Source organism: Polypterus senegalus, chromosome 6, assembly GCF_016835505.1.
Source record: "Polypterus senegalus isolate Bchr_013 chromosome 6, ASM1683550v1, whole genome shotgun sequence".
Lineage (NCBI taxonomy): Eukaryota > Metazoa > Chordata > Cladistia > Polypteriformes > Polypteridae > Polypterus > Polypterus senegalus.
The window spans coordinates 134381235-134394215 of NC_053159.1; the positions used below are offsets into that span (position 1 = coordinate 134381235).

Sequence of the window (12981 nt, forward strand, 5' to 3'; positions counted from 1 at the left end):
AATGTTAATCCTTCATTGTCTTCTACATCTGTCCTATTCTACTTCTGTTTTTGTCTTGTAAACATCTTGTGGCAGCCACCTGATTATGACTAATGCTGCTCAAATGTTTTTTTCTTATAAGAAAAACCCTGACAAACCTGTGAAAACATTAAATTTTCTTGAGGATTTAGTTGCCCATTCTGTAAGTGAAGATATTGACATACATAATTAGCCAAACCCTTTGCATGAAAATTCTTCTCCTTCATCACCAGCAATGTAATTTTTAATCCTGGCTAATTTTCACACTTGCTTGAGAATAGGATCCAATTGTAAGTAACCCGTAAACCATAAGGAACGTATACTTTTCTCTGTTGATTAAAAGAAGCAGTTTAGGGTTTTCCCTTTGGGAAAAATGAGTATTTTTCAAATTTGTTCAAATCTGTAATTTAAGAATGTGAAATTCCTTGTTTAAATCTTTTACATATGCAGATTTGCAACAAAAACCCTTAATTAAAAACTTGTAAAATCTACAATATCTGACGTTTAAAAATTGAAAACTATATTATACTGAACTTTGAGAGAGTACATTGCATAATGATATTTTCAGTTTACTGTCTGTGACCTTCTCCCTGTTTTCTTTAACTCATTTATACTTGCAAAAGCAGTAAAAATATTAGTGGCTGCACTTAACCTTTTAGACAAATCCCATATAATTAAACTTGTTTCTTCTTCTGTCATCAGTCAAAACAAGAATGATGTCCACAGAGATTATATGTGAAACTTAGAAGGTTGTGGAGTTACTCAGGCTAAAGATATTCAGGAAAAATATGAGCTAGACTTTCTGTTCAGGAGCTGCTTGTGTAAATCTCTTTTCTCCTCTCTACATTTGGGGCATTGATTTTATTTGGTCTTTTGTTCTAGTTCATCGTTGATTTTGGCATTGGGTATGTCTAGGTCTTACTATCTTTTAATTCCCTAAATCTTTTCAAATCCTTGGCATCCCTTAAATGTTTTTACTACAGTACATAAAACTAAGGGGTTTTGTAATTTTACATGCAATAAAATCTTTGTTTGTGGGGGGTCTAAGTCTATTTGCAGGCCTTAAGACCTAAAAGTCAAAGAAGACTGTCTGTCTACCTGTTTCCTAAACCTTCTTTCATACATGAAGGCATTACAGGAAGCCTTTGGCAGTGAACACCAGTCTTGGACTGAATGCCAGTCCATCACAGGGCAAACATAACACACAGCCACCCCCACATTCACATATTATTAATGGCCAATTTAGAGGAGCTGGTTGGCCTAGTAGCATATCTTTTAACTGTAAAAAGAAACTACTGTCATGCTTTATATAAAAGACACACTAAATTCTATACGAAAGCTCTTATTTTACCATATACCTTTATATTAACAATGAGTTTGTGTCTCATTTGAAAGTCAGTAAAAAGAAAACGATGTTTACAGAAATATGTGCCTTACACATGCTCAGATTGCTTTATGTATGCTGAGGAGAGGGGCAGTACCAGACAGGTGGTTGTGTTGTGTTGTGCCGTGCAGCATGAAAATTGATACACTATGTTCAGTTAGTCATATAACACACATGAGAAGAGGAATAAGAAGAATGAAGGAAATAACGTATTCTGGATAATTAAGTTGCTGTCAGAAGCTGTGCCACCCTGAAAGCCTATAAAGAGAAAAGGGTTTAGGAAACAAGTGTTTGAGCAACATTTTATTAGAAAATGTGGGTAGAAATTGACAAACATGAAAAAAGTGTTTGTTAGTATATTTCTTAATGATAAAAGTGAAAATTAGGCTGCATAAATGTTCTACCAACTCTTTTACACTAAAATGTTGCATATTCTCCTCCTCCTTCTTTAAATTGATTTAATATTTGGCTTTCTCTCTAAAACTTACCTACCAGTGTTATATTAATTAAAAATAAACAGAATTTCCTAAGCATTCATTTTTAGCCACCCAGTTTAAAAATACATTGTCCTCTGGCAGTCCTTTTAAGGAAAGTATCTTTTTTTGAATATGGAGTGTAGTTTTTTGTTTTGAGAAAATAATGTTTGTGGTTATGTTACAAAACTCAGTTGGAGGGGCTAAAGTAGACTGAACTATTACAGTGTTCTACCTGCAGTTATGGTGTTAAATTAGTAATAACAATATACTCAAAGGTGTTGTAGATACTAGATTCTCAGTATTTTTGGCCATAATGCACACCATAGCCTCAGTAAAAGAGAATTTCTGCTGCTTATAAAATTATAGTTAACCATATATTGAATGGTGTTTCAGGTACAAGATTTAGTACTTAGCGTTTACATTTTTAAGAGTCTTTTTTAATTAACTTTACTGTGACTCTGCATTTTGAAACACATACAGCATTCTCAATATCAGTCTATGACCTTGTCCATGCTAAATTTGAAAACGCATTTTTTTTTTGATTGATTGATTAATGTATTTGTTTATTTATTTTAGCCTTCTGTCCAAGCTGAAAGTGTTTTTAGCCACGAAAAGCAAAGTATTTTGTAAGCACCCTCCAAAGTATTGAAAATCGAAAATGTCAGTTCTCGCATTGAATTGTAGATAGGAACAGTGTATTCTGATAATGCACGCCTGCCATGTAATCAGGCACTGACCACAGTTTGCTACTGTGATCTCATCTTTAGTCTTTTCCTTAGGTCTCTGAATTAGCTGTTTGGTACTGTGAATATTCACGGTATTTATATTGATAGGAACCGCAGTATTTTTTTTTTCCCTAGGCTTTGACAAATTTATATTAATTTATAGTTTTTAAAAGTAGTTGTACTTCTTTATCTGTCATCACAAAGTGTTTGTTTTTCCTTGTTCTTTTGGAATTTTGATTTATTTCAGGTTTGCTCCATAAGTGCCCCCCAAGCATGCCCAGTAAACTTTTTTTTTTCTTTCAATCTTTCAGAGTGGATAATATACTTTTAGAATAGTGCTAGTGTGGACAGAAAATCTTTAAAATGAAAATGTTTTCAATGTGTGGTGCATTCCTGTGTTACTACAGATTAAGCACTAATACTGGGTCTTGTTTTGTTCATGTTGAATTACACATAGAAAATCTCAAAATACAAGAAAACTAAAACAAAAATCTTAAGTGTGCAAGAAACATACAGTTGGGACCATTCAGGCTGAAGAAGTATGAGTGATTTATTTCCACTAGAAATAAAGTTATACCAATAATGTGCATGATTGCAAATCCTTTCTATTAGACTTCCATTACATTTGTAAATTGGTTACATAATAATTCAGTTCAGTGAAAAAATGTACTCTGTGATGAAAATTGTGCACTTTTTGTTGTTTGATTCCACATATATCTTACTTGCTTTTTAATGTTTATATATTTTACTTAACACATAATATTTTTATATCTTGCTTATCACGTCTATATTTTGTAAGATCTTACTGAAATAATGGCACACAATATATATCAGCCATCTTGTACATGTTTATACAGTAATTACATAGTTGACCATTGCTTATCTATCCATCTGTTAATCTTAAAATGTCAAATATGAAAAAAATTATAGTACCTTCAATATGGCACATCGTGTCAGCACACTTCCTAATGCATACCAGAATGTAGTTCAAAGTTCATAGTTGGCTAATGCCTACTGCTCAGCTTCAGAATAATGATCACCTAGCTCCCTTGCAGAAGGGAGTAATCTGTGGAAGGGGTTTAATTTTATTTTTTAATCTGTTATTAACTGGTTTAAAAACTATTTAATTTATGGTTTGATTATTTAAAATAACTTTTGTTCTTTTTTTGTAATTAGAAAAGTACTTTTTTATACTTTTATTGTTTTTGCAGCTACAGTTTTATTAAAATATTATTGATTTAATGTAAACGTATGTCTCTCATAATCCATGCCTACCAAGAAACGATGCGGCAAAATCCGTTCTTCCATTTGGTGGAAACACATTATACAAAATTAAATGGTTTTACATTTATTTACTGACTCTACCAAGGCAATGTCAGTTTTTCCCCCCACAGTGAGAAATTTTGATCCCGCTTCTATATAGCTTCCTGATGACTGGAATTACCTTCTCTGATAGCTTAGAATTTAAATGCAGTTCGTAATTGTTTATAACAAAGCTGCAAGTAACACACACAGATACAATGAAGGAGTTTACTGAAAGGCGTTCATTCTAATAGTGCCAGCCCAGAATCCTTCAAAAAGACCACTGCAGATAAATGAAGGATAATTTTAACTCTTTTACAATAAGTTTAACTATATTGAAAAGCTGCCTTAAAATTTAAAAACCTTTATCAGAATGTTTTATTAACAATTAACAAGCTTTTTTTGTTGTTTAATTTAATTAGTTAATTTAATTTAAAAGAAATAGTCTTTCACGTGCCTGATCAGTATTTTTACTTCGGCACTTACTCCATTGGCTGGAGCACATGTCATTATCTAGGGCTTGATAATGAAAAAAGACATAGAATTAAGTGTTTGAAATAAGTAGTTTATCTGCTTTGTCCAAGCATTGAAACTGCCTCTGCTGCATTTACATGTAACTACTAACAAAAAGTATTCAGATTATTCTATGAAACTGCAAAGAATTTCATATACTGTACAATAGGCTGCTACGTTTCAAACAAAAGAATTAATAAGAATTGCTAGATTAAAAAATATAAGGCCTTTCAGAAACAGCACCTTAAAATGCCAAAAAATAAAAACAGACTGAAAAGTCTACCCCAGGTTGTCTTTGTCAGGATTCACCTTCTTATTCATTTAGTTAAATATAGATCTCTAGAAACAGACGTTTAAGAAGCACAATGTAACTTTTAACATATTACAGGATCACAGCACCACCACCTACTTAAAAATACAAACACCATTGCTGGAAAGAGCAGTGCATTATAGCAATATAGTACCTGAAATTCCTCCTTGGTTGCCAAATGAAACACTCTTTAATGCTTTTGTCTGAACCCATTCTTTTTGTGTTATTTTATAGCAGTGCCTTGTATTATAGCATGTAACTTTGCTCCTTTCACTCATTAGTATCTATGTACAAATCTGTTTTAGCAAATAGTATGGACTGTTTTTTCTATTTTAATAATAAGATACCACAATGAAGTAAAAATTTCCTGTTAAACAGTGACCATTTTTTTTTTTCATATTACATTAATGATTTACCACATCCTCTTTGTAATCTCATGACTTTTCATTGAATAAAACCAAAATTCAAGGAAATCTGCTGAAAAAACATTTAAAATACTGTTCATGTATATATAGAGATTTGTTTCATTTTTTTCTCAAATTTTAAGGTCAGTGCTAAATTGTGTCTCAGAGTTTAATTTGTAGTGTCAAATTTGGTGGAGTTGTCAGAATGGTGGCACAGTAGTCACTGTTGCCTTACAGCTGAGCAGTATGGGCTTGATATTTTCTCCAGTTGATGTCAACGTCATATTTGCTTATTCATTGTATGCCCAAGGTTCAGCTTTCTCCCTCAACAATGTACAGGTATGTTTAAATTTACCTAGAAATGATTGATCAAGGATGTTGGCTTAAACTTACTTAATACTAGATTGTTATGCCATCCAAACCTGAGAATTTGTTCATTCCTTACTCAATTTTAAAAATGCAACATAATTAATTAAGTAAATGATTAATGTAGTTTCTGAGGTAGTAATAACAAAAGGACAACCTTTGCTGTGAATACATAATTTCCCAAAACTTTCTTTTCATGACTGACCTATTTACAGTCTGCACACCGAAGTCTTATCAGAATTAAATTATGCCTTTATTCCTTCATGGATCAGCGTTTAAAAAAGCATTGAATAATTCATGACACACCTTGGTCACCTGTTCTAAGCATATGGAAGTACTATTACAAGGAAAAGAATATTTGTAGCAGTCTGTGTCATCTGTTGAAGAATCAGTATTCATAGTTTTAGGTTAATGGTGTTTAAAAATGATTAATTTAGAACACTATTTTTTGTCATATTTAATAATCAGTATATTTTATAACTTTGTTTTTTTATTAATATCTGTTTTGTTAAGCTCCACATTTTTTTTAAATTGTTCTTATTTCAGTTTTAATGTCATGTCTCCCAATAATTGCACATCTCAATCATCTCCAAACATGCTATAAGGTTTGCTTGTTGTAGTTTTAAAATCAATGTCATTGTGTGATCTACTGTCTTTTTTGGTCAGTAGATGTGAAATTGACAAGATACAGCCTAATAATAGCAAAAGGGATACTATTTCTTTAAATCTTTATTTCAGATTTCTTTAAAACTTTCCTGAAATTATGATCTGTATTCAGAATGCTTGAAAATAAAATGCTGTTCTTTCTGCTTTTGTGAGTTTAACCCTTTGATTGCTTAACAGAAATTGGCATGTCCATTTCAGACATCAAATCCTTCCATTAAAATCTGTTAGTGTTTAGATTTTGTTTACAAAACTCCTCATATTAAATTATGACAACAATTTCTAAATACAGGTCTACAAGTAAATGATAAATAGGGCATTGTGAATGCTTTCATGCAGTGCCAAAATAAACTAATAAATAGCATTTATGAAATATTATTGGAATCAATTCTAAAAAAGTCAAATAATCAGAAACAAGCATCAGCAGAAATATTGCTGAATCTAGAATTACTGTGTCAATACTAAATTATACTTAACAATCTGATCACATAGCACATTATCCTTAAATGATTAATTAGCTTGATTTTCTTTTCATTTCTGTTTGTAACTGGTATGGTAAAAAAAGAATGTAAATAAATATTTATTTATATTATTGGATTTTAACATTGCCCCTACTAAGCTCTCAGAGGGTTAAAAAAGCACCCAAGCTGCAAAATGTATTTGAAATTCTTCCAGGCTCTCTTGGCTTTAAGTCATGTTCTGTATGGTTTTAGAATCTTAACACCCAACTGTTGCTTTTCCAATACTGCAACTGTATGTTGTCTTATAGTACTGATTTACTCTTCTCTGTGAATGTGCCTTCTTAAATCTGCTGTGGGTCTCCTTTTTTCTGCATGCCCTTGTGTACTCTAAAAATGAGAAAAGACAACTGGTAATCATTTCTTTCTTGTGACAATGCTCACAGTATTTTGTGATCTTTCTCTTTCCACTCTTGTTGTAATAAATATTTAACTTGGCATAGCTGACACGCCTAATGTTGTGTTGATTTCTCTCTGATTTTTTGACTCTTAAAAATAAACAAAAGAAATGCACCACAAGAATGCATCTTTGCTCTGCAAATATTTCTGGGGGGAATTCATTTTCCTTTTGCATTTGTTTGTGCTCCTTGTCAATTTCACAGTATATCAAGTGCATATCAGCTGCACTCCAAATTCAAGAAATCTCCACCTTACACCTTGGGAAGCTGTTTGGGGTTTGTCTGTTTCTTTTATTACTTTATACTTAAATCCATTATTGTGTAGTGCCCCTTTCCTGTGGATCATTCTGCATTTTTAAACTTCAGTGCTGTAAATGTTTGAGGCAAAAGCATGAGAAGTTTTCACATAATGCACAATATGGCTACGTTTAAAAAAAAAAAAAAAATCTTGATGCTGAGAAATTAAGATACTTTTTTAAAATCAGATGGCCTCCAGTAATGTCTGTACCAGTCCTTTATTAATTCAAGGTTTTGTTTAATTATTATTAAGTGTATTGCTAATAGTGCAACAGTTATTGCAGGAAGTGTCATGCAGTGGAAAAGTGACTTGATATTTTAAAAAAACATTCCTTTGGTTAATGCTACCACCACCACCACCTTCCATCACTTGATAATTCAACATTTTCTGTTACGCTTTTTGTTTTTTTCCTTGCCCACTTAATTGCAGGGTTTCCAGTAACCATTTATTTATATCTGTTTCTTAATCTGTGATGATGGGTAAGCGAATCTTGTTTTATACAAGGTTAGCACATTCCAAGAATAGGTTTCTACTATAATTTTCAACCTGCAAAGTAATTTATTGAAAACCACTGTTTTGTTATTCAAAGTTGTTTTGTTTACATGACTGATATTCATTGTTTTTGAACCAGATATTTTAAAGTCCATAGCACAGAAAGTCTTATTTTTTTTCCAAACCATATTGAGAAAAATTCTAAGACAAAAAAATAACTTACTATTTTTCTCTGACTAGTTAATTTTGCGCCCTTTTCTGTAAGTCATTGGAGATTTTCAAAGTGCACCAATTACCATCCTCCACCATTAATCTCAATGGAAATTAAATAAGAGTAGATCAGTAAATCCAGTTCATCTAGTGTTATTAAGCACACATACACTTATTAGACAAGCATGAATTAGAACATATTATTTTGACATTTAAACAGACGAATAAGTAATATGTGCCAATATATACAGAGTGGTTTTAAGTTTAAGGTCAGTTATATTCTGCAGTGCATCAATCTGCAGGCAAGTGATGACAGCTTCATTTGGTATGAAGAAATCTGAAAACAGGTCTATAATATGCGAAAATGTACCTGCTCCAAGCTAAATCAAACACCACCACAGAAATAAAGAAAGGAAAAGGTAAAAAGACTTAGTAACAGTAAAGGAAAAATCATAATTTAAAAGCTGTTTAAGAAAGCAATATAAAACATCCTCAACAGTAAGTCTAACAAGTGAATGTTGAGCTAACATGAAGCGCCTTCAACCTTGGTTTTAAAGTTGAAAGTGGTGGAGCTTCTCTAATTTTGGTAGGCAGGTCATGTCAGAGTTTAGGTGTCCTACTAACAAGGGCTCTGCCTTAAAGACGAGAGTTCTAAGATCATACATATTGGTTATGATCCTTGATGCTGTGTTTTAAATAATCTTTAGAGTAGTAAGGGAATGTCTCAATCAGCCAGACCTTAAACCATTGCAATAGTACATTCAATTTGAAAACTTAAGAAACATTTTGGAGCAGTTCAAATCATTGACAGCCATTGTATACTAATAATGAAATATCTTTAACAACTCCTTAACTAAATGTTACTTTGACAAAAGATAAACCATGGCACACTATACTATAATGTGTAAGAATGCATATAAATTTGTAAGTTAGATTCTACTGGAATTTAATTATCTTGTCGTAAGTCTAGCAAGCAGCCCTGTCAATTCAAAAGAACAGTTGTAAGCAAATTAGGTGTTTTTGTGTATAAAGCTAGAAGACACCATTGTAATTAACTGCATTTACATTTTTTTTACCTACCACTATACTGTAAAATGAATCACCTGCTTAACAGAAGTGCTAATAATCCATTCCTGCAACAAGAAATTTTATTTTATTTTTATTTTTTTTTATTTATTTATTAATTTTATTACAATCAATACATAGCAATCAAGTTTTTAAAAAAAAAAAAAAGAATTATGCTAAGAACAGATCGATCCCCACCCTTGAGAGAGAGAGCAAGCCAAACGGTGTAAAATTTAAGGCTTTTAAAAATACCTAAATCAACAAATTCTATGTGCTTTATGAAATCATTTCAAAATATTACTGATTAGATCCTGCCATGTTTTGAAAAAGTCTGCACAGATCCTCTAACTGAGTATTTGATTTTTTCCAATTTTAAATAATATAACACATCAGTTTCCCACTGACTTAAAAGAGGAGAGTTTGGGTTCTTCCAGTTTATCAGAATAAGTCTGCGTGCCAACAGTGTAGTGAATGCAATCACAGTTTGTTTGTCTTTCTCCACTTTAAGACCCTCTGGAAGAACCCCAAACACAGCTGTTAATGGGTTAGGAGGGATTGTGAGTCCAAGACTGTCTGAGAGGTAATTAAAATTTTTGTCCAGAATAATGTTAATTTGGAGCAGGCCCAGAACATGTGACCTAGTGAGGCTGGGGCTTGGTTGCAACGTTCGCAGGTTGGATCATGTCCTGGAAACATTTTGGAGAGTTTTAGTCGAGACAGATGTGCTCGATATATAATTTTGAGTTGTATAATTGTATGCTTTGCATATGGAGCTTGAGTGAATTCTCTGCATTGCTACTTTCCACTCCTTTTCTGATATATTAATTGAGAGATCTTTTCCCAGTGTCCTCTTGGATCTTTGAAAGGAAGGGATTGTAAAAGGATTTTATATATTGTAGAGATGGAGTCTAACTCCTTGAAATTGAGCAATAATTTTTCCAGCGTGGATGAGGGTGCAAGATGAGGAAAATCTGGAAGGTTCTGTTTAACAAAGTTCCTGATTTGAAGATAGTGAAAGAAATTTGTAGCTGGAATGTTAAATTTGGAACGTAATTGTTCATAGGATGCAAAGACGTTGTCTATATAAAGGTCTCTAAGCAAGTTAATTCCAAATTTTTTCCAGATATTAAAACTGCATATGTTTGTGAGGGTTGAAAGAGGTGGTTCTTTTGCAGGGGTGCCACAGAAAGAAGCTTCTCCGTCTTAAAATGCTTTCTACATTGGTTCCAGATTCTAAGTGAGTGGAGCACAATTGGGTTATTAGTGTATTGCCGATAACGTGTGTTTATTGGAGCACAAAGCAAGGAATACAAAGAAGTACTGCAGGATTTTACTTCTATTGCGGTCCATGCCTGTGTATGTTCTTCTATTTGTGTCCAGGTTCTCATCGACTGTATATTTGCCGCCCAGTAATAAAACTGGAAGTTAGGTAGAGCCATGCCGCCTTCTGCCTTTTGTCTTTGTAGGGTCGCTCTTTTGATGCGTGGATGTTTAGAATTCCAAATAAATGAGGTTATTGTTGAATCTAATTGCTTAAAGAACGATTTATTAATGTATATTGGTATGTTTTGAAATAAAAAAAGGAGCTTAGGAAGAATATTCAGCAACAAGAAATTTTAAAAAAGATGGCAGAGTATGTTGGCAGGGAACAAAACAGTATGTTCACATCAATGTTTACTTTAAAACATAAAGTTTAGTTAAAAAAATAGTGCATTAAACATAAAGCTTGAAATTGGCCCTGAATTTGATTTCACTGAAGTGATTGCCACCCTCCAGAGCTGCTATATTTTTGTGCATGCTTTTCTGGTTAGGCATTCTGTACTAACAGGCTGTCACTTGAAGAAAAAAGTTTGTATTTAATGCTGTAGTTGTTTCAGCAGAAACTTGTCCTTACCCCACAGTTGTTTTTGTTTGTGTGCATAATTGCTGATACACATGATTTTGGTCAAGAACTACATAAACATTATTTAAAACACTGTAGGGTTTCCTGTTAGCACAAGTATAAACCTTTTCTGAAATGAAAGAGTCACTTGCACAGGCACACACAAGAGTGATTCCAGAAGAATGCAGTGTGGATTATTGTTTCTATAGCTTGCACATATCACAACTATAGTTGATGAAGAATGCAGTGTGGATTATTGTGTCTATAGCTTGCACGTATCACAACTATAGTCGATGAAGAATGCAGTGTGGATTATTGTTTCTATAGCTTGCACGTATCACAACTATAGTTTATGAAGAATGCAGTGTGGATTATTGTTTCTATAGCTTGCACATATCACAACTATAGTTTATGAAGAATGCAGTGTGGATTATTGTTTCTATAGCTTGCACATATCACAACTATAGTTGATGCTTGATACCTTGTTACTTTTTAGTACATCACCTTTTGTGATATAAAAGACCTGCAAGCCGAACAGTCTGGATCTGGCAGCATAGCACATTATAGAATAAGACCACCCGGTTGTTAATGAACGTTTTTCTCTACAGAAAGTAAAAGTGTAGCCCATTTCCTGAACCCCAGAGGTGATAACTATTTGAAGGTTCATGGCTGTATTAACTGTATGGTACTTGAATTTTAATTTGACAGACTTTTTTATTTACACATGTAATTTTCATTAGATTAGTTGTTTCCTTTATAAGCCACGAAGAATGAGTTAAAAATTAGATATAGACAGAAATTAAAAATTTAACATTAAACTAACTCTGGCTGCCGCATGTTATATTAGACACGCCTTATTTCTGGAGGAGTTTTGAGTGGGTTGTAGAAGTGTAGCTTCCTGCATGAAAAGTGGAGGTGAAGCAGGAAGCAGAGGTGGGTTGTGAATCACAGCCATGCTTACACCCACACTGACACTTCTCATCACCAAGTTGCCAGGTTAGCCGCTCTGATTTGCAGCTAGTGTAACTGCAAAAGCTTGTCTTCCACAAGCATCTCTCGCTCTCTCTTTCATTCTTGTGCAGAGGGCTGGTCTGATGCTAGAGGCAACAGATTTACTGTATATTTTAAGGTATTATAGTCATCTCCATGTGTGCCGTGACAATTTATGTACCAGAAAAAACCTGTAGAAAAACTGTGTGTATCTATGCACTAGCAGCTACTGCCACCTTTGTAGTAAACTCCTTCATTTAGTTAGATGACGTTGCCAGTGCTAGCAATTACTTGGAACTCCCAAATTGACTCTGGAATACCCTTGACTTCCTTTGTGTTGCGTTAAATTGGATGTCAGAAATATCTGAAAATCTTTTGTCCTTCCATGGCACTTTTTATTTCTGGTAAGTGCCAAAAATAACAAAGGGTTAAAGTCATGTGAATAAGGTGGATGATTGAACTTGGTAATTGACTTCGTAACGAGGAAACTGCAACCACTGAGCTTCATATATAAGTTTCTTTAAACAGTACAGTCTTTATATTGTAAATATATTTTGGAGCAGTATCTAGAAATCAAGCAAGTAGAAGAACTCTGCAGTCATAGTGAACTTGAGGTGAGCATTTACCTAATTATAGAAATCCCTTAATTGCTCTACCAGGAGATCCTAAGCTATTATTAAAACATAATTATCACTAAGAATATCTCAATAACTGACCTGCAGCCTCCCCAGATTATCTTGAAGACTACATTAACTGTTCAGATATGACTTTACAAATAACACCTCCAAAATGATACAAAAATTAATTTAAATAACGAATACATTTTAGGTAGCAATTTTTAATGCATTTAAACAGTATATTTAATATTCCAATAAAACACACAGAATAAGCCCTCTTTACTCTGCTTTGAAAAATGTTAGCTTAGTGATGAAATTTGACGAAGATGCCAAAGATTTACCAAACAAGC

At 33.1% G+C, this 12981-nt stretch overlaps 1 protein-coding gene across 7 annotated transcripts in view; it reads left to right on the plus strand.

Moving 5' to 3' along the window:
* The window catches only part of synrg (synergin, gamma), a 100633-nt gene that overhangs the window by 62860 nt on the left and 24792 nt on the right, over positions 1 to 12981 (plus strand). The gene's annotated exons all lie outside the window — the stretch shown is intronic.